The sequence below is a fragment of the Danio rerio genome, chromosome 10, assembly GCF_052040795.2.
Source record: "Danio rerio strain M-AB ecotype USA chromosome 10, GRCz13ab, whole genome shotgun sequence".
In the NCBI taxonomy this organism is placed as follows: Eukaryota; Metazoa; Chordata; class Actinopteri; order Cypriniformes; family Danionidae; genus Danio; species Danio rerio.
In genome coordinates, this window is record NC_141030.1 from 2,136,176 (window position 1) to 2,159,672 (window position 23,497).

A 23,497-nucleotide genomic window follows, 5' to 3' on the forward strand; every position below is an offset into this window, starting at 1 on the left:
ATGAGCTCATATATCCACCATTACTGTTATGCCGCATCATTTCTATAAGATTTTGCGTCATGATTTATGGAATTATGCTGAAAGGAAGACAGCGGAGACACATTTATCATTACCGGCGTGGTTAGTCTGTCTGTGCTATATATTCGTGTGTGTATTCAGACTGTCAGTCACAGAGGGAGTGTGTTAATAAGCGCTGTCATTTTCTCATTTGTCGCAGTGTAATCTCCTGAATCACGGTCACCCTGTAAACATGGCAGAAGCATGCTGGGTTGTGCTGGTTTATTCTGGGCAGCTGCCGCTGGGATTTGTGGGACAGTCGTCTGGGTGAGAGCTGCGTTGGGTTGTGTTGAGCCTGGATTTGCGTGTGAATGGATAAACACTGTGCACCTGCTGCTTCACCGTCAACACTGGGATGACACTGAGATAAAGGTCACAAATAAAAGCAGATTCAGTTTATGTCACTCATTAGTTTCCTACAGTGAAACTATGTTTGGCTGATGGTTAATGCTTTGCAAATTGGTGTTACTAGCCTACTGTATGTGCTTGCCAGGGCATTTCTATACTTAAACGGGCTCGATGGAAATACAGTTGAGTCAGAATTATTCACCCCCCAATTTCTGTTTAACGAAGTGAAGATTTTTTCAGCACATTTCTAATCATAATAGTTTTAATAACTCATTTCTAATAACCCATTTCTTTTAACTTTGCCATGATGAAAGTAAATAATATTAGACTAGATTTTTTTTTCTAGATACTAGTATTCGGCTTAAAGTGACTTAAAAGATCAGAATCAAAAATAAAATAGCTTAAGGGGGCTAATAGTATTGACTTTAAAATGTTTTTTCTTTTTTAATAAAAACTGCTTTTTTAAAGTAAAGTAAACTAATCATTAAATTTTTTTTTACCATTTTACCAATAGTAAATCCAATAGTAAATCCACCAGAGGGCGCTGTTGACTAACTGACTGACTGACTGACTGACCCACCCTCCGCTCTCTTTAAACCCAACCAATAGTGGTTTCAAAAGCAATCCAGCAAAAAAAAAAGCCTTCGTGGCTACATGATTTTTACCAAATGTTCAGGTTTTACCACATTCCCACACTGTTATTAAGTTTTTGTCTTACCAACTTTCTGGAACCTTTCTTCACCGGACTCAAACCCAGTTGTTGCCATCAACTCTATTCCATGTCACAAGTCTGCCGACATACGCGGCAAGTTCCTGGGCAAACTGATAACAGCTGAAAAAAAATCCATACGGAGGTAGGCAGTCAGCTGGTAAGAGCGAAAAGGAATGACTTTATGCAGTCCACTAGCGTTTGTTTTAAAGATGAAATGCAGCCATACGTATCTGGTTACATAATGTGCGCTCTCCAGAAATGTATATAAGGGTATGCTTTCAGAATTAACCTATGTTGCTTTAAAAGCAACAGGTTTACTCATTTGTTTTCAGAAAAGTCATCTAATCATTTTAAAAGCAATGGGTTTGCTCATTTATTTTAAGTAAAGTCAACTAATCACTCTAAAAGCAACAGGTTTACTCATTTATTTTAGGTAAAATGAACCAATCGCTCTAAAACCAACAGGATTACTCATTTTAATAAAGTCAACTAATCGCTCTAAAAGCAACAGGTTTATTAATTTATTTTGAGTAAAGTCAACTAATCACTCTAAAAGTAACAGGTTTATTAATTTATTTTGAGTAAAGTCAACTAATCACTCTAAAAGCAACATGTTAGCTCACTTTTATTAAGTAAACTCAACTAATCGCTTTAAAAGCAACAGGTTTACTCATTTGTTTTAAGAAAAGTCATCTAATCAATTTAAAAGCAATGGGTTTGCTCATTTATTTTGAGCAAAGTCAACTTATCGCTCTAAAAGCAACAGGTTTACTCATTTATTTAAAGTAAAGTCAACTAATCGCTCAAAGCAACAGGTTAACTCACTTTTATTAAGTAAAGTCAACTAATCTCTTTAAAAGCAGCAGGTTTACTCACTTTATTTTAAGTAAACTCAACTAATCGCTCTAAAAGCAACAGGTTTACTCATTTGTTTTAAGAAAAGTCATCTAATCAATTTAAAAGCAATGGGTTTGCTCATTTATTTTGAGCAAAGTCAACTTATCGCTCTAAAAGCAACAGGTTTACTCATTTATTTAAAGTAAAGTCAACTAATCGCTCAAAGCAACAGGTTAACTCACTTTTATTAAGTAAAGTCAACTAATCTCTTTAAAAGCAGCAGGTTTACTCACTTTATTTTAAGTAAACTCAACTAATCGCTCTAAAAGCAACAGGTTTACTCACTTTTATTAAGTAAAGTCAACTAATCGCTTTAAAGTCAACAGGTTTACTCATTTATTTCAAGTAAAGTCAACTAATCGCTTTTAAAGCAACGGGTTTACTTGCTTTTTAAGGTAAAGTCAATTTCTTATTTTATAATCACAGGGTTTTACCAGTTATTGTTTTTATAAAGTCAACTAATCTCTTTAAAAGCAACAGGTTTGCTCACTTTATTTTAAGTAAAGTCAACTAATCACTTTTAAAGCAACAGGTTCAATCATTTATTTCAAGTGCAGTCAACCTAATTTTAAAGCAACAGATTTACTCACTTTTTATAGTACAGTTAACTAAATTAAAATCAACAGGTTAACTCATTTATTTTAGGTAAAGTCAACTAATCGCTCTAAAAGCAACAGGTTAACTCATTTATTTTAGGTAAAGTCAACTAATCGCTCTAAAAGCAACAGGTTAACTCATTTATTTTAGGTAAAGTCAACTAATCGCTCTAAAAGCAACAGGTTAACTCATTTATTTTAGGTAAAGTCAACTAATCATGTTTTACAATGCAGGTTGCAGATTTTTACAGTAGCACATCTAAAGTTCTCACAGTTGAAATCAGGGCCATTTTGTACGGTGGATCAAGCTTCAACTTTTTTTCTGCGTTTTGCCTTCATTGACAGGACAGCAGCTAGACAGAAAATGAAGCGGGAGAGAGAGAGACAGGATTTCGGGAAAGGTCCACAAGTCAGGATTTGAACTTGCACTAACCACTAAGCTATTGCCATCTTCAAGGTGCAACTTTTACACAAACTTCTGTGAAACTTTGCAAATGTATGCTCCACAGATAGATCGATCGACAGATTTACACACATTGACTGTGAGCGAAATTAACAGTGAATCTAGCCTCGGGAAGCTTCACTAATGCCATCACTGGACGCGTTTGAAGCTCTGCGCTGCGGCGAATACTACTAGAGTGTGTATTAACATCAGCTCTCTGATATCTTCACTGTTAAAAAGCTCGGAGATGAAGCGTCAGCTCTGAAGCCAGATATCTGCAATAAGAGTAAAGCGAAACAGACAAGAGGCTCCAGGGCATCTCCACCTTACTGCAGGACTCATGTAGGGCCATATCTCAGGGTTTATGATGCGCAGGAATCTTATTACGCTCCAATAAAACACAGGGTCCTGTAAGAGAGCAAAAAACCACAAACACACACTGACAGCTCCCAGAGTCCGGCTGGCATGAGAAAGACTTGTCAGCTGTGAGAGGATTTATGGCGAGACTTACCGAAGCGATGAACAGTTCTCACGTTAACCTAACAGGAATATCAGAATATGCAGCTGACTGAGATACAAGAGAAATCCCGGAAAAGAGACGAATCCTGCGTCGCAGTGTAGGTTATTGTATTAAATATCAGGAAAATGACATATATATACACACACTCACCGGCCACTTTATTAGGTACACCTGCCCAACTGCTCGTTAACAAAAATGTCTAATCAGCCAATCACATGGCAGCAACTCAATGCGTTTAGACATGTAGACATGGTCAAGATGATCTGCTGCAGGTCAAACCGAGCATCAGAATGGGGAAGAAAGGGGATTTAAGTGACTTTGAACGTGGCATGGTTGTTGGTGCAAGACGGGTTGGTCTGAGTATTTCAGAAACTGCTGATCTACTGGGGTTTTCACGCACAACCATCTCTAGGGTTTACAGAGAATGCTCCGTAAATAAGGAAATATTCAGTGAGCGGCAGTTCTGTGTGGATTTGCTTTTCTGTTCGCGAACACATCATCACTCCCCCCCCCCCAAAAAAAAATGTAGCACTGCGCAGATCTCTACTATGAACAAGACAATTTGCAAATTATGCAACAAACAGGTGACCGTGAACCTAAGGTTGCATATACGGTATTCAGTTTCTGAATGGTTTAGGCACAAGACAACAGTTTGGTGACGCTGTCTGAGCCTTACATCATTTTTTTTTATTATGCACGGTAATACTGTATACCAAGGTAGAATAGGGAGGAGGTTTGACGGAATCAAAAATGGGGATTCCGCCCAAGCCTAATTTACAGTGCTAAACTTCCAGGTTTCTTCCGACCGCAGCCTCGTTTTCGTTTTTTAAAGTGGCTGTTGCGTGAAATAGGTTTATATGTGCATTCAGACATTGAACAGGATCTGGGCCAAACCTAAATAGATTGTTCTAGTCTGAACGATCTCTGCCTGCTTCTTGATTGATCCGCTGACGGTCTACCAGCTTATGGCATCTGCCCAGTGTCTGGATATTGGTTTTCCTTTGTTTTATCCTGAATCTCCCTGGGCTTTTATATCTATTGTAATCAATTGGCAGTTTATTCAGTAAAGACTTCTATACAAGCTACTAACCTGTCACGAACATTGGCTTCATTAAAAAATTTCTGGGGGGCCACAGAAAGATATCTGTTTGATTTAGGGGGGCACGAGTAATAAAAGGTTTGGAACCACTAGATTAACCTCCTAAGGCCCAAGGTTTTTTTTTTAACATGCATTTTTTATTTCTCTTTGCTATTTGGGCTTATTGGAACACAATTAGAATAAAAATCTAAGTATCATCTTTTGATTTGATGAAAAATTATGTCCATATATGTGGACTTGTGATCCTAATTTACATAAAACACTTTATCCTGACTGTTTTTATTGCATATATAACATAAACTTTTTTTTACTTGCTTTGACTATCAAAAACAGCATTTTTTTTCCCATTTTGGACAGTTAAAAATAGTGTTTGGGACATTTCATATGCTGCAAAACAGTTGCAGGACGACACTGTATGTCTGAAACAAAATATGAAACATTTAAAGTATTTTAAATAGCCACATAAGAGCTCAAATGTGCTGTCCATGTATGTGGACACTAAACCCTAGGACAGGGGTCTCAAATTCGCGGCCCGCAGGCCATTTGCGGCCCTCAGTGCAATATTTTGTGGCCCGCGCCGACCGCTGTACACTGACAGAATCAGTGGAGTGGGGAGAGAGAGCGCTCCCCGCTCCGCTGATTCTATCCGTACACAGCGGTCACTGGCATTCCCCGCCCGCCGTGTAAACAAAGGGGCGGGGATGCCGGTGACGTCACCACGCACCCCGCCCCTTTGTTAGACGCTGTGACGGGCGGGAAGGAGGGAGGGAAGGAACTCGCGCCGGCCAGAACCAAGGTAAGCTGTTTCCGCCCCTGCCTGCCACTTAGCTACCTATCTGCAGCCTGCCACCTACCTAGCTACAGCCTGCATCTTATATATATATATTATAGGTAGATACAGACTGGTACAGACTGATGTGACTGGAGTGGGGTGGGGGTGTTTTATTTATACATATATACGCCTTTTTTTAGGTGAGGGCAGGCACGTGCACACATAGGGCTCAACCTGTGCAGTGCACATGCCCTTTTTAGTCTTGGATAGAAAGTGCCCTTCCAAAATGATCAAAAGTGCCCCCGCGACGCGGCACACCTTCGGTCCCGCCCTTCAGTAGGCGCGCGACAACACCGCTCTTGAGTACGCGCGCGACAACACAGCTGATCAGTATGCGCGCGATAACACCGCTCTTCAGTATGCGCGCATCCACTCTGCAGATCTGCACCTGCACCAGATCTGCACCAACCCCCCCCCCCCCAAATGGAAGTTTGGAGTAAGTTCCCCCAAGCCATACTGAGGGTCTCAACTGCTTCCGCTCTAAAGCCAAATGTGGTTCAGATTTGTGAGAAGAAGCGCTGTCAAGTCTCTGGCAGTAAGGAGTAGGCAAAAGATGGCATGTTCAGAAGAACTGTTCATAATCTTCACTCAATGTTCTATTACTGTTCAGGACACTTCATGTTCAGAAGAAATAATTAAAACTGTTAATAATGACATTTGAGGACTTTTTTTGTGAAATCCCTTATGCGGCCCAGCCTTACCCAGACTTTGCCTCCTGCGGCCCCCAGGTAAATTGAGTTTGAGACCCCTGCTCTAGGAGGTTAAAGTATTGCCAAGTCACAGAAAATGTTCTAAGACAACTTTGTTTGTTTTTGTTTGTGACTTCATAACTTTTAAACAAATATGCATTTCAAAATTCTGTTCAGGCATTTGCTTCAGAGTTCAGAGTTTGTTTACAGTCACAAGAAAGTTCAGTACGAGAGCGAAATGAGAAGAAAAAAAACAGGTGATCACCCTAAAGTGCAAACCAAGTCTAAATACTGGAAACTACTCAAAGAAAAGAGCTGTATTCTGGAGAACCAACAGCGTTTGGGTGAAAATATTTTATTTTGCACAGTCCCTGACTAAACCCATCGATCATCAAGCACACGAGTTGCTCTGAATCTGTCTGGGCCAGACCAAAAAATGACCTCATGGAGAAATGGCTGCCACTGCTGGAGCCTCGGGAGGTCATTACCAATTTAACCACAATATAACAAACCTGAACTCTAACCTGAGAATGGTGGACTTTACACAGGCTGAAAGACGGAGCACAGACTCAGATCGGATAATAAGAGGAAAAAGTGCAGGAATGAAGCTGCTGGAGAGAAAACGGATCAGAAAATGAGTCTTAAATGAACGGAGAATCAGAGGCAGTGAAGGTCAAGACTTGAGCACAAATGATGTGCTCTCAATCATCCTGCAGTTGAAGTCAGAATGATTAGCCCTCCTTAATTATTAGCCCCCTGTATATTTTCCCCCAGTTTCTGTTTAACGGATATAAGATTTTTTTTTCAGCACATTTGTAAACAGAATAGTTTTAATAACTCATTTCCCACTTAATATAATGCAGGACTTTTATTTTAAAGAGATGCTCGGCCAGCACAGGAATGAGAAGTACAAACTGTGCAATTGCTTTCTAAATGAATCCACAGCAGGGGGTGAAGTCGAGCCTTTCCACTGTTTTATTTCTACTTCAGTCTTACATCAAGAATATGAGCAGAGCAATTAGAGGACAGATCCCCTTTATACCTGAACATGCCCATTAAAAGGGTTTTTAGCGAAGGTTAGAATAACATACGCAAATCAAGTCTTCACATTTAATTGTAATTGATTTAACTGGGGATATTTAATTGTTCATAAAACCGTCACTTGATGTCACAACCCTCAAATTGTTTTTAATCCTCAAAGCGTTTTTAATTAACGCTCTTGCAGATTTTTAATTTTTTGTGAATATTTTTGCAGCTACACTGAAAAAATAAATAATTAGATTTACTACTCTTTTTAACGTAAGTGCAAACAATTTAGATTCACCGGCCACTTTATTAGGTACACCTGATTAGTACCGTGTTGGACCCCTTTTGCCTTCTGCCTTAATCCTTCATGGCAGAGATTCAACAAGGATCTGGAAATATTCCTCAGAGATTTTGCTCCATATTGACATGATAGCATCACACAGTTGCTGCAGATTTGTCGGCTGCACATCCATGATGCCAATCTCCCGCTCACTCCACATCCCAAAGGTGCTCGATTGGATTGAGCTCTGGTGACTGTGGAGGCCATTTGAGTACAGTGAACTCATCGTCATATTCAAGAAACTCTGAGGTAATTCAGGCTTTATGACATGCTGCATTATAGTGCTGGAAGTAGCCATCAGAAGATGGAGACACTGTGCTCATAAAGGGATGGACATGGTCAGCAGCAATACTCAGGTAGGCTGTGGCGTTGATGCTCAATAAGTACTAATGAGCCCAAAGTGTGCCAAGAACCCCCCCCCCCCCCCCCACCCCCCACACCATTACACCACCACCACCAGCCTGAACCGCTGATACAAGGCAGGATGGATCCATGCTTTCATGTTGTTGAGGCCAAATTCTGACCCGAGCATCTGAATGTGTCAGCAGAAATGGAGACTCATCAGAGCAGGCAACGTTTCTCCAATCTTCTATTGTCCAGTTTTGGTGAGTCTGTGTGAATTGTAGCCTCAGTTTCCTGTTCTTAGCTGACAGGAGCGGCACCCGGTGTGCTCTTCTGCTGCTGTAGCCCATCCGCCTCAAGGTTGGATGTGTTGAGTGTTCAGAGATGCTCTTGCAGAGCTCGGTTGTAACGAGTGCTTATTTGAGTTACTGTTGCCTTTCTATCAGCTGGCCATTCTCCTCTGACCTCTGGCATCAACAAGGCATTTGCGCCCACAGAACTGCCGCTCAGTAGATATATATATATATATATATATATATATATATATATATATATATATTTATTTATTTTTTCTTGCACCATTCTCTGTAAACCCGAAACCCCAGTAGATCAGCAGTTTCTGAAATACTCAGACAAACCCGTCTGGCACCAACAACCATGCCACGTTCAAAGTCACTTAAATCCCCTTTCTTCCCCATTCTGATGCTCGGTTTGAACTGCAGCAGATCATCTTGACCATGTCTACATGCCTAAATGCATTAAGCTGCTGCCATGTGATTGGCTGATTAAAAATTTGCATTCACAAGCAGTTGGACAGGTGTACCTAATAAAGTGGCCGGTGAGTGTATTTGGGCTGAATTTAAACAAATTAAATTTAGTAATGTTTAACTTAATTTGTTTATATTCAACTCATATACATTGTTTGCATCCAATTACCTTAAAACTATTAGCATAAATGCAGTGAATAATTTTTTTCAGTGTAGGCCCAAGAATCATTATATGTGTTTAGAGGATTTTGGCTGGTGATTTGACAGGTTAGATCGCCTGGAGAGTTATTCAAGCATCTCTGAATCCTCCTCAAAGCTGAAATTCTGGGAAGTGAGCAGCTTGGGAAAGCCTTTTGCCGGAAATTTCTCCCTTGAGAGTTTCATATGACAGTAAGAGCCGCTGTCAGACACATCAGAGCGCTGAACACGCGGCTCTGGAAGAAACTGTGTTACGGAGCAGCAAATCTGTCCTGCACTCCTGTTCATTTTTCAATTTTGTTTGTGCTTGTTGTGACTCGCTTCGAGACGGAAGAGCGATCGGCAGATAAAGAAACGCCAATCACTGTCCGTCCGTCTCGCTTCCATTGTGCTAGAAAAAGCTGAGATTTCATGCCCATTTAAAACCTACAGCTCCCACTAAATCCAAACCACCAAAATAGGATAACCTGAGGGACAGCAGACTTATGGATATATAGATATACAGTTGACAAAATTATTAGCCCTCATGTGAATGCTTTTTTTTTTTTTAATATTGCTTACTTTTTTGAGTACTGAGAATTCGAGCTTTGTACTTTTCCCCTGCTATAGTCGGGAATTATACAGGGAGGAATTACAGTGGTGTGCACAAACTGGTGCCAGCATATTTGGATACTCTTTAATGTGTAGTAGTGGTTTCCCCCAGGTAAGATGAAAAATCATGCCTAAAAAAGTCTAAATTATGACTTGTCAAAATCAAAAAATATAATTTACTAAAATGTTAATTTTAGAAAGCATTTCAGACTGCACTCAGAGATTTTTGCATCTATATAATTCAATAACTGGAGCGGCACGGTGGCTCGGCAGTTAGCACTTTTGCCTCACAGCTAGGTTGCTGATTTGAGTCCCGGCTGGGCCAAGTGGGCATTTCTGTGTGGAGTTTGCATGTTCTCCCCTTGTTGGCATGGGTTTCCTCCAGGTGCTCCGGTTTCCCCCACAGTTTAAGGACAAAGGTGAAATGAATAAACTAAATTGGTTGTTTCCCAGTGATGGGTTGCGGCTGAAAGGGCATCCATTGTGTAAAGCATATGTTGGCGGTTCACTCCAATTTCAACTTAGTGTCGACCTTTTAAGTCATACTTTTGAATCTTAATCTCATCATAATTTTGATTTAATAACTCATAAATTTAATTTAGTAAATCGTCATTTTTAGTAAGTAATACTTTTGGCCTTTTTGTCCCGTAATTTTGACTTAGTAAATCACAATTTTAATTTACTAAGTCATAATTTGACCTTTTATGTCAATATTTTGACCCTTTAAGTCACTATTATGACTATTATCATCTTGTAATGTCGACATCTGCAATAATTTAGACTTATTATCTCTTAATTTTGATTCAGTGAAGTATTATTTTCATTTATTAAAGAATAATTTAGATTTAGTAAGTCATAATTCTGACCTTTATCTTGTAGTTTTGACTTAGTAAATCATAATTTTGAGTTAGCAAGTCAATTTTGACACGATTTCGTCACAATTCTGACTTTATCTCTTAATTTCAATTTAGTAAGCCATAATTTCGACTTTTATCATGTAATTTTGACTTTGCTAAGTCATCATTTTAAATTTATCTCGCAATTTTGACTTAGTATTATTAATTAATTTAATTTAATAAAGTCATAATCCCCAAGTTTCATCTTTTAAGTCATAATTTAGACCTTTAAAGTCATAATTTCCACATTTATCTCATAAATTTCAATTTAGTAGTTCATAATTTTGAACGTTTGTCATAATTTCAACTTTTTATCTTGTAATTTTAATCTAGTTAATAAAAAAAAAGTTTTTACTTAATTTTTACTTTTTAAAGTCATAATTTCCTTATTTTATCTTACGATCTTACGAAGTCATAATTAGTAAGTCATTTTTTTTTTTTACTTTTTATCATAATTTTGGGGCGAGGCAGTGGCGAAGTAGGTAGTGCTGTCGCCTCACAGCAAAAAGGTCACTGGGTCGCTGATTCGAATCTCGGCTCAGTTGGCGTTTCTGTGTGGAGTTTGCATGTTCTCCCTGCCTTCACGTGGGTTTCCTCTGGGTGCTCCGGTTTCCCCCACAGTCCAAAGACATGCGGTACAGGTGAATTGGGTAGGCTAAATTGTCTGTAGTGTATGAGTGTGTGTGTGTGAATGTGTGTGTGGATGTTTCCCAGAGATGGGTTGCGGCTGGAAGGGCATCCGCTGCACAAAAACTTGCTGAATAAGTTGGCGGTTCATTCTGTCGTGGCGACCCCGGATTAATAAAGGGACTAAGCCGACAAGAAAATAAATGAAAGTCATAATTTGCTTATTTTATCTTATAATTTCAATTAAGTCATAATTAGTAAGTCATTTTTTTTTTACTTTTTATCCTAATTTTGACTTAGTAAGTCAGTTTTGACTTTTGAATTAAATTTGAACTTTGAATTTTGACTTTTTAATATCATCATTTTCAGGGGCATAGTGGTGCAGTGGGTAGCGTTGCACTACTCACAGCAAGAAGGTTGCTGGGTCAGTTGGCATTTCTGTGTCGAGTTTCTTGTTCTCCCTTTGTTGGCGTGCAGCTAAATATCAACTTTGATATAAACGGCTCTGGAAGTGATTAAGTAATATCATAATTTTGCCTTTTTATCTCGTAATTTTAATTTCGTAAGTCATAATTTTGACTTTTCTTATAACTAAGACTTTGCTTCATCATAATTTTGACTTTTACTCTGTAATTTTGACTTAGTAAATCACAATTTCTATTAAGTAGAAATTAAACGGCAGGTCGTGACATCAGGTGACCAAAAATCTAGTCAGAACAACGTTATTTTGACATCGAATAACAACATCAAATGACGCTGATATTTGGTTGATTTTAGGTTGTGTTGGAAAGTGACCTAAATCCAACGTCGAGCAAACATCCTAAACCAGCGTCATATTGATGTCATGTACTGACATTTATTAGTCAGGTATGGCAACTTGAATCCAACATCTGATAGACGTCCTAGTGGTAACATCCACACAACATCAAGCTGTAACATCATTAGATGATGAGATTTGGTTGTTTTTAGGTTGGACATTGATGTCGGCCTTATGTTGGGTTCTGATGTAAACCCGATTTTCATTTCCAAACAAAATGCAACGACCCCTTGACATTGAGGTACAACGTCAATCTGACGTCATGTTGAAGTTCTGTGCCTGCTGGGATCATTTAGATTTAGTAGATCATAATTTCGGGTGTCACGTTGGCACAGTGGGTAGCACAATCACCTCACAGCGGTTCAAGCACCGGCTGGGTCAGTGTGCATTTCTGTGTAAAGCTTGTATGTTCTGCCTGTGTTGGTGTGGGTTTCCTCCGGTTGCTCCGGTTTTCATCACAGTCTAAACACATGCGCTATAGGTGAATTGGGTAAGCTAAATTGGCCATAGTGTGTGTGTGAGAAAGCAAGAGTGTATGGGTGTTTCCCAGTGTTGGGTTGCGGCTGGAAGGGCATCCGCTGTGTAAAACATATGCTGGATAAGTTGGCTGTTCATTCCACTGTGGCAACCCCTGATTACTAAAGGGACTAAGCCAAAAAGAAAATGAATAAATCATAATTTTGACATTTTAAAGTAAATATTTCGGCGTTTTATCTTGTGATTTCACTATATCTCATCGTTTTGACTTTGCAAAGGTATTTCGAAGTAGAATGCGATATTTCTGTAAGCAGAAGAAGAGCACTGAAAATTGTGTCCCCCATCTCCATGTCTCCTAGAAGGCTGTGTGACACGTCAGTCGTTGTTTTGTTCAGCAGTGCACAGATCTTTCACTGAGGCGTGTGACTCAATAATCAGGCTCTAGCGATGCATCCGATTTGAGCATGAAAACATACAGCAACATTGACCCTATAGGTCTCTTCAATGAAATGCAGACAATGAATGACTTAGTAACTCCCTTGTTGTGTCCTCTCTCTCTCTCTTTATCCATGTTTTCTTTCTCTTTCCTTTCATGTGCAGAGCTGCAAAGGCAAGGCAGCATGACCTGCGCTCCTGGCACATAAATTCATCTCTCCGGCTGTATGCTAAACCAGTGCCAAGGGCAGCCGAGCAGATCTACAACAGGACATGCTCTCATTTACACAAACCCTGTCTGGAGTCACATTTATATACGACCTCCAGATGGCAGTGTTACATTTCAGGATGGCACTATAGTATGGTATGTACTGCACAGAGACATACCCTCGCACATATAGCAGCGCTTAGTGAACTGCTCACTGATTCATTCTTGTGTAACACAGCACAGAAACAATAAGCATGAAACAAATGATTGATTGGATTTATTTTTAAGGTAAGTGCTTGCAAACTATTTATGTGGGCTGAATTTAAGCAAACAAATTACGTTTAGTAAACTTCAACTTGACTTGTGTTTAAACTGAGCCCATATAAATTGTTTGCAAGAACTTCTCTTAAAAAAAAATTGTACATTTAATTAAAGGTGCAGTAGGTGATCTGCCTAAATCCTAACCGGTTAGCATAATATCTTTGAAACACTAGCTGCGTCCCAAATCGCATACTTATGCACTATTTTAAGCCATTTTGTAGTATAAATAGTGTAAGTAGTGCGTTCACACTGAAAACTCTAAAAATAATAAGTGCACTTTAATTACCCGGATGATGCACTCATTCAGCTGCTAAAATGAAGTGTGTGATGATGGACACTTCACACACTCAACGACTGCAGGTTTGCGTACGTAGCGGAAGGGGCGGAGCTATCGGACGCACATGTTGAATAACTTTATTTATTTTGGATGGTGAAAGCAAAATTCTTCTACGAGAGTGATTATAGCGCCTCCCGATGGTGATTGCGGCAACACTCACGGCAGGTATTATTTGATAATTCGGCCGTTTACTTCAATGATTAGGCGACCGTCAAACGTCATCAGGGAAACGGTTTGAATTTCCGCTTAGTAAAAAAACATTAGTGTGCCATTTGGGACGACACTACATGCATATACTATCCTGTTGAGTATGTAAGTGCATAAGTGCATAGTGCATGAGTGCATAGTGTATAGTGTGCCATTTGGGACGCAGCTACAGTCCCTCCCATGCCATCCACAGCCACACCTCCTGATATCATGAACATGCACATTAAAGATGACAGTAGACAACCCACTAGATCATGACATTCGCCAGTTACTAAACATTATAGTACTTTATAATACTACAATTCCTTATGAAAAAACGGTATTATATCTTGCATGTTAACAGTTGTGTAGCAAGCAAAACTTGTCATAATGTGCGATACTTCATGCATGCAAGTGTAACGGAGGCCAGCTAGTAGATGCTGTGCAGGTAAACCTCACTCCTCTGACCTCTAAAGGTGCTCTAGCGACAGATGCTAGAGGTCATGGTCTTTAGCCTCCTTGTTAGAGCAACCGACTCCCATGCGGAAGGTTGCCGGTTTGATACTACCTCGGAGCGGGTTGGGTTGTGTAGGACCGGCGGGGTTACATTGGTGCCGTGACCCAGATGGGAGTGAGGTTTAAGGGAGTGAGTGTAAAGGAGGTCAGCTAGTAAGTGCTGTGCAGGTAAACCCCACTCCACTCTAAATTGCTCTAGCGACAAACATTAGAGGCCATGGTCTTTAGCCTACTTGTTAGAGCAACTGACTCCCATGCGGAAGATTGACGGATTGATACCAGCTCAGAGAGGGTTGGAAGCCGTAGGACTGGCAGGGTTACACAAGGATCGCTGCTCTCACTTTCTCATGTGCTTTTTTTAAGGTTTTAAATTACAAACATTACCGTAAAATGACAGATATTAAATTACAGAAATTTACCGCACAATAACGGATATCAAATTACAGAAATTTACAGTAAAATAACAGATATTGAATTACAGAAATTTAGTGTAAAATAACGAATATTAAATTACAGAAATTTAATGTAAAATGACAGATATTAAATTACAGAAATTTAATGCAAAATAATGAATATTAAATTACAGAAATTTACCGTAAAATAACAAATATAAAATTACAGAAATTTACCGTAAAATAACAGATATTAAATTACAGAAATTTACCGCACAATAACGGATATCAAATGACAGAAATTTACCGTAAAATAACAGATATTGAATTACAGAGATTTAGTGTAAAATAACGAATATTAAATTACAGAAATTTACCGTAAAATAATGAATATTAAATTACAGAAATTTACCGTAAAATAATGAATGTTAAATTACAGAAATTTAATGTAAAATGACAGATATTAAATTACAGAAATTTAATGTAAAATAATGAATATTAAATTACAGAAATTTACCGTAAAATAACAGATATTAAATTACAGAAATTTAATGTAAAATAACGAATATTAAATTACAAAAATTTACCGTAAAATAACAAATATAAAATTACAGAAATTTACCATAAAATAACAGATATTAAATTACAGAAATTTACCGCACAATAACGGATATCAAATTACAGAAATTTACCGTAAAATAACAGATATTGAATTACAGAAATTTTGTGTAAAATAACGAATATTAAATTACAGAAATTTACCGTAAAATAATGAATATTAAATTACAGAAATTTACCGTAAAATAATGAATATTAAATTACAGAAATTTTATGTAAAATGACAGATATTAAATTAAAGAAATTTAATGTAAAATAACGAATATTAAATTACAGAAATTTACCGTAAAATAACAAATATAAAATTACAGAAATTTACCGTAAAATAACAAATATTAAATTACAGAAATTTACCGTAAAATGACAGATATTGAATTACAGAAATTTACTATAAAATAACGAATTTTAAATTACAGAAATTCACCGTAAAATGACAGATATTAAATTACAGAAATTTACTATAAAATAACGAATATTAAATTACAGAAATTCACCGTAAAATAATGAATATAAAATTACAGAAATTTACCGTAAAATAACAGATATTAAATTACAGAAATTTACCGTAAAATGACAGATATTGAATTACAGAAATTTACTATAAAATAACGAATATTAAATTACAGAAATTTACTATAAAATAACGAATATTAAATTACAGAAATTCACCGTAAAATAATGAATATAAAATTACAGAAATTTACCGTAAAATGACAGATATTAAATTACAAATATTTACCGCACAATACCACAACAAAAAAATGTTTCGGAAGACAATCACCTACTGCACCTTTAAATTGACCCAAAACATCTCAAGAACTGTGTTGTTTTAGCTGATTTTATATAAGTAGTTTGACCAAGCAAAAAAAAAAAAAAAAAAAAAAAAATATATATATATATATATATATATATATATATATATATATATATATATGCATTATTGCATGTACGATGTACATGACATGTACAAAGGGAGAATGTCAATTAAATTATTTCAGCAGACACAGCGTGATTATAAAAAATGTAATTAATAAACATTTTGACCATTAGAAGCTGGTTTATATTCACACACTGCTGACACACAGCCCCTTATAAAAGTACATTTTTGTAAAATAAGTCAACTTTAAAATAAAATGTGGCAGTTAATTTGAGAATTTAACATATGTAGGAAAAGTTGTACACTGTGCACGTTATGCAAAACAGTCAAGTGGTGTTCTACTTCCAAATACACTCATTCTCACTTGCATGCCTCATATAAATGATGATCACTGCTATTTGTAGACACATCTGGGAAACATTTTCTCGCTCAGTGGAAATGTCTTTTTGTCTTCATGCTGTTGAGTTCAGAATCACCAAATGTGGTGTCAGCACCTCTGTTATAACACGCTGTATGATTCCACTGACAAAAAAAGTTGTGAATTCGGTAGCTCCCGCAGACACGTTTTCCCCCTGAGGAGATGTGCTCTTGAGATCCGTGCCGCCTCGGGGTAAGTGGATATTAGGCTCAGACAAAGAGACTGCTGCAGTGACTTTATTGACAGGGTGGAAACAGACATGGCTGACCGAGTCATTTGTCTCCAAAAATAGGAGAGAGATCTGAGTGCAGAAGAAGCCACTAAGGTGCTTTCCTCTGTGCTTGTCTGTAAACATTTTAATTAGTGTTTGGGCTGAGATTAATCGCGATTAATTAACCACAGAATAAGAAAATATCGTAATGTTACATTTTTCTAATCAGTGCAGCCCTAGGTGAAAAACATTGCATAATTTTTGTGACAATGTACAATAATATTTATAGTTTTACATTATTGTGATGGTTGATATTAGAGCTGGTAGCGGTAGATGTTATTAAAATACTATTTAATGGGTAATTTAATAAATAATATGAATAATACCCTGTGTAATTATAAACTGTAAGGTTTGGGTTTAGGGCTGGGGGAAGGGTAGATGTTATTAAAATACATTTTCATGGTCATTTCATATATAATGCGACCAATACTTAATACACTGTAAATAAATCCGAAACAGCTGTGGTGCCGAAAAAAAGTAAAATAACGGCCAATAAAATAACAGAAATTTACCGTAAAATAACGGCCATTAAATTACAGAAATTTACCGTAAAATAACGGATATTAAATTACAGAAATTTACAGTAAAACAAGGGATATTAAATTACAAAAATTAATGTAAAATAACAGATATTCAATTTCAGAAATTTACAGCAAAATGACAGATATTAAATCGCAAAAATGTACCATAAAATAAAGAATATTAAATTACTGAAATTTACCGTAAAATAACAGATATTAAAATAACAAAAAAATACTTTAAAATAACGGGTATTAAATCACAAAATTTACCGTAAAATAACAGATATTAAATTACAGACATTTACAGTAAAATAATGGATATTAAATTACAAAAATCACGGTAAAATAACGGATATTAAATTACAGACATTTTCCGTATAATGACAGATATTAAATTACAGAAATTTAACACACAATAACAGATATTAATTACAAAAATTTACCGTAAAATAACAGATATTAAATTACAGAAATTTATTGTAAAATAAAGAATATTAAATTACAGAAATTTAGCATAAAATAACAAATATTAAATTACCGAAATGTGTCGTAAAATAACAAATAATAAATTATAGAAATGTACCGTAAAATAAAGAAAATTTAATTACAGAAATTTACCATAAAATAACAGATATTAAATTAACGAAAGTTTACCGTAAAATAACGGATATTAAATTACAAAGATTTACTGTAAAATAACAGATATTAAATTACAGAAATGTACCGTAAAATAACGAATATTAATTTACAGAAATGTACCGTAAAATAACGAATATTAAATTACAGAAATTTACCATAAAATAACAGATAATAAATTATAAAAAATTTACTGTAAAATAACAGATATCAATTTACAGACTTTACTGTAAAATAACGGATATTTAAAATACAGAAATTTACCAAAAATTTAAATTTGAGGAAATTTCTGTAATGTATTTCTGTTATTCTATGGTATATTTCTGTAACTTACAGCTGTTATTTTATGTGTTTTTTTTCCAGCACCCTAGCTGCTGGAAATAAACCGTAAAATTACAGATTTCTTTTAGTGTATAATTACTTTTTTACATTACTGTGATGGCTGGGTTTAATTAATTAGTTTACCTAATTAATTAATTAGTTTAATTAATTAGTTTATTTAATGAAATACAATCAGTGGATAATTTAATAAATACAGGGTGTCCGCGGGGTCTTAAAAAACAGTACAAACGCATGCGGTATAACTTATTCATATTATTTATTAAATTACCCATCACAGTGTATTTTATTAACGTCCAACCCTTACAGTAATATAACAACAGTGATTATACAGAGTATTATTCATATTATTTTCTTAATGGCCCATTAAACTGTATTATATTAACTTCTACCCCTACCCCAATCCTCACAGTGACGTAAAAACTGTAATAACACGGAGTATTATTCATATTATTTACTAAATTGCCTATTCAGTTGTATTTTAATAACGTTTAGCCCCACCCCAATCTGAAATCAAACATCACAGTAAAACTGTGAATTATTATTGAACAGTGTCACAAAAATCATGCAATATTGATGTATAGCTGTATCCCTTCTAGTCTTGACCCTTAATCTTGGCCCACCATTCATTTTAATCTATGCTTCCAGATTCATAGTGCTGGGTTTGGTTTGGAGGAGTGTGTCTGATGTTGTGTTTTGGCGAGTGTTTGATTCCCACAATCTTCTGAGATTTGTGTTGCTAAAAGCTGTAATGAACTGGGTCTGAGCTGCAGGGAAGGGAAGCGGCGGACGGATCGATCAGGTTTGCAATCGTGACGATGAGGTGAGATTCTGTGACCTGCAAACTCACACTGAGCCTTAATGACAGATGAGCTTCATCGACTCGCAGGTAGCTGGAAAACAACCTGACATTGACTGCGTGTGTGTGTGAGTGTTTGTTTGTAAACCCAAAGGAAAGACAAAAGCACAAGTGAGGGCTTTAAAAACACAATAAATGCATGCATATAGGAAGATTTCAGATAAAAAGAGCAGAGCTTCGGTAAAATAATGAATAAGAAGACTGTGGTCAAGTAAATAAATAAATTAATTTAAAAAGTGTGACTGCTGAGAGTAACAGATTCTGGAGCTAGGGACACCAGCCCTCGCGGCCAAAAAAACAGACCGGCCCACCGGGAATTCTCCCGGTCCTCCCGAATAGCCAATCCGGGCCTGGTTTTAATGTTATTGATTAATGCACACACTTGACAGATTTCATTCATTTATCAGTGTATGGGTGTTTTCAAGTAATGGGTTGCAGCCGGAAGTGCCTCCGCTGTGTTAAACATGCTGGAGAAGTTGGCGGTTCATTCCGCTGTGGTGATCACAGGTTAATAAAGGGACTAAGCCGAAAAGAAAATGAATGAATGAAAACAAATAAAACTTTCTCCAGAAGACAAATGTTACAGGAAATACTGTGAAAGCTTCCTTGCTCAGTTAAACATCATTTGGGGAAATATTTGAAAAAGAGCAAGGCTAATAATTTTGACTTGAAGGATTTGCAGCTCAGAGAAAGCGGTTTGTACAGGGTTTTCCGTCAAATATGCTGACAGATGTGGAGTTAATACAGGGCTTTAAACTGTGTCGACTGAAGTAGCTGAGATTACGGAGCTTTCCATGTGTGTCCACCTGGAATCAGAAAAAGGAGCATTACTTGTCTCAAGAGTTGAAAGCAAACCGGACCTGACTGCATTTCATCTTTTAGGAAGCTGTGATTTAATTTTACGTATCACGTATTTAATTAAACAAACAAACAAAGAATTGAAATCCTCTTACGGGTTCCCTTGAGCCTTAAAAAGATATTGTCCGGCTCTGCTGTATCACTTTTGGTGTGATTTGTGAACTAACCGTGTTACTTAATTAAGCAGCTGGTAATCCACAGCATCTAAAGCTCTCCTGTGTTCAACGCAAATCCAGCCTGGAGGGAAACAAGGTGTTGGGAGCTTAGAGGAGTGTAATCCCAGAGATGGAGAGAATGATAGATCACAGGATCTTCTGGAGTAATTATTCCAGGCCTCTGGACTCCAAACCCCCACACCAATCTCTCCCAGCGTCCGCACCATCTCAATCAGTCTGTCTCACTCCCACTCGCTCTCAGCTTTCTGCTTTTTCAGATCCTCGTGGCAGAGTTTGTCCACTGGCTTGTGTTTGCCATGAAAATCCAATTTTTTGTTGTGTATTGTAATCAATATGTACAGATGAAATCAGAATTATTAGCCCTCCATCATGTTAATGTTTTATTATTTTTCAAATAGTTCCCAAATTATGTTTAACAAGGAACTTTTCTCAGTATCTCTGATAGTATATATATATATATATATATACATAGTAACACCTTGTTATCAGTTACAACCCTAGGAACTCCATAGCAACATCTATTACCTATAACCCTGGCAACCATAGAGCAAAACCTGACTATCCTCTACAACCCTAACAACTCCATAGCAGCATGTGACTATCACTCAAAACCCTAGCAACCCCATAGCAACGCCTATCTCCTATAACCATAGCAATCCCATAGCAACACCTGATTATCACCTACAACCCTTGCAACTCCATAGCTACACCTATCACCTACAACCCCATAGCAACACCTGACTATCATCTACAACGCTTGCAACTCCATAGCAACACCTATCATCTATTACCCTAGTAACCCCATAGTAACACCCGATTATCACCTACAACCCTAGCAACTCCATCAAAACATCTATCACCTATGACCCTACTATAAACCTAAGCAACACCTGATTATCACATACAACCCTGGCAACTCCATAACAACGCCTATCACCTATAACCCTAGAGCGACCCCATAGCAACACCTGACTATCATCTACAATGCTAGCAACTCCATAGCAACACCTTTCATCTAACACCCTAGTAACCCCATGGTAACACCCGATTATCACCTACAACCCTAACAACTCCATCAAAACACCTATCACCCTACTATAAACCTAAGCAACACCTGATTATTACCTACAACCCTGGCAACTCTATAGCAACACCTATTACCTATAACACTAGCAACTCTTTAGTAAAACCCGACTAACCTCTACGACCCTAGCAACTCCATAACAACAGCTTTCCCCTATAACCCTAGTTACGCAATAGCAGCACCTGATTATCACATACAACCCTAGCAACTCCATAGCAACACCTATCACCTTTAACCCTAGAAACCCAATAACAGCACCTGATTATCACATACAAGCCAGGCAACTCCATAGCAACACCTATCACCTGTAACCATAGCAACCACATAGTAACACCTAATTATCACCTACAACCCTAGCAACTCCATAGCAACACCTATCACCTGTAACCCTAGCAACCACATAGTAACACCTAATTATCAGCAACAACCCTAGCAACTCTATAGCAACACCTATCACCTGTAACCCTAGCAACCACATAGTAACACCTAATTATCACCTACAACCCTAGCAACTCCATAACAACACCTATCACCTGTAACCCTAGCAACCACATAGTAACACCTAATTATCACCTAAAACCCTAGCAACTCCATAGCAACACCTATCATCTGTAAACCTAGCAACCACATAGTAACACCTAATTATCACCTACAACCCTAGCAACTACATAGCAACACCTATCACCTGTAACCCTAGCAACCACATAGTAACACCCAATTATCACCTACATCCCTAGCAACTCTATAGCAACACCTATCACCTTTAACCCTAGCAACCACATAGTAACACCTAATTATCACCTACAACCCTAGCAACTACATAGCAACACCTATCACCTGTAACCCTAGCAACCACATAGTAACACCTAATTATCACCTACAACCCTAGCAACTCCATAGCAACACCTACCACCTATAACTCTTTAGCGACTCCATTGCAACATCTGACTATCATCTACAACGCTAGCAACTCCATAGCAACACCTATCGCCTATAACCCTAACAACCCCATAGCAAGACCTCACTTTCATCGACATCTCAAGCAATTCCATAGCAACCCCTATGCATTATAACCCTAGTAACCCCTTAGCAACACCTGATTATTATCTACAACCCTAGTAACCCCTTAGCATTATCTGTTACCTATAATGCTAGCTACCCCATTGCAGCACCTGACTATCATCTACATAAACAGCACCTCCATAGCAACATCTGACTGTCACTTAAAGCCTTAGCAACTCTATTGCAATACCTGATTATCACCTATAACCTTAGGAACCCCATAGCAACACTTGATTATTACATTGAACCCTAGTAACCCCATAGCAACACCTATCATCTATAACCCTAGCAACCCCATTGTAACACCTGACTATCATCTACATAAATAGCAACTGCATAGCAACACCTATAACCCTAGCAACCCCATAGCAACACTCCACCGCTTAGCCAGATCAGCATTACACCAGTATTTAACTCAGGCATTGGTTCTCTTCAGACGATGTTCAGATCTACTTGGTATTCAGTTGCCGTGTCTCTTTCTTCTTGCTTCTGTGGTCTTCGCTCGGCTATCAGTCTAGTAATTTCGTGCAAAAATGTCACATCTCTGGTGCTGAATGTGAATATGTTGAATTGTGGTGCATTTAATTTATGGTTCATTACGGCAGCAGCACTTGTCAATTAATTCAGCTTCAATTACCCTTCGCATAATGAGGAGGGCTTGATTCTAATGCGTGTGTATTGTCAGGATGGGTTATTGCGCCGTGTATTGGACATATTTAATTCTGCGAGTCTGCCTTTAAGCAATTATCCAGGTTTGAGGAGAACCAAAGCATGACATCCTTGCTATGTGGCTTTTCTGAGTCGAATTTTTATCACCCGGCCCAGATGTGGCTGTTCCCGGTGGAGTTTGAGCAACAGCGTGGAACACAGATGGCCTGGAGATTCTCAAGTGCTTCTGCTGTTGATTTCACACTGGACATTCAGTCACAAACAACAACAAAGCACTTAAAATTAACAAAAAGGCCCTTTATTTAAAATGAAACACTGAGAATTTATTTGGAATAGTTAAAAAAATTATGAACAAACATTTAAGTTTAATATTAAAGAGAAAAATAAATATTGGTTTTAAAGTAAAATATAGCTTTTTCATGTACCATGAAGGTCAGTGTA

The 23,497-nt window shown here is 37.5% G+C and overlaps 1 protein-coding gene across 6 annotated transcripts in view; it reads left to right on the forward strand.

Moving 5' to 3' along the window:
- Nucleotides 1–23,497, forward strand: part of LOC100535760 (uncharacterized) — an 88,627-nt gene that overhangs the window by 10,548 nt on the left and 54,582 nt on the right. For 5 of the 6 annotated variants that reach the window (XM_087269972.1, XM_087269978.1, XM_087269977.1 and 2 more), the window contains one exon: nucleotides 12,874–13,072. The gene's annotated coding sequence lies outside the window, so the exon portion shown is untranslated. Of the gene's footprint in view, nucleotides 1–2,955; nucleotides 3,068–12,873; nucleotides 13,073–23,497 lie in introns of all 6 variants that reach the window. The other variant, XM_087269976.1, reaches the window with a different exon arrangement.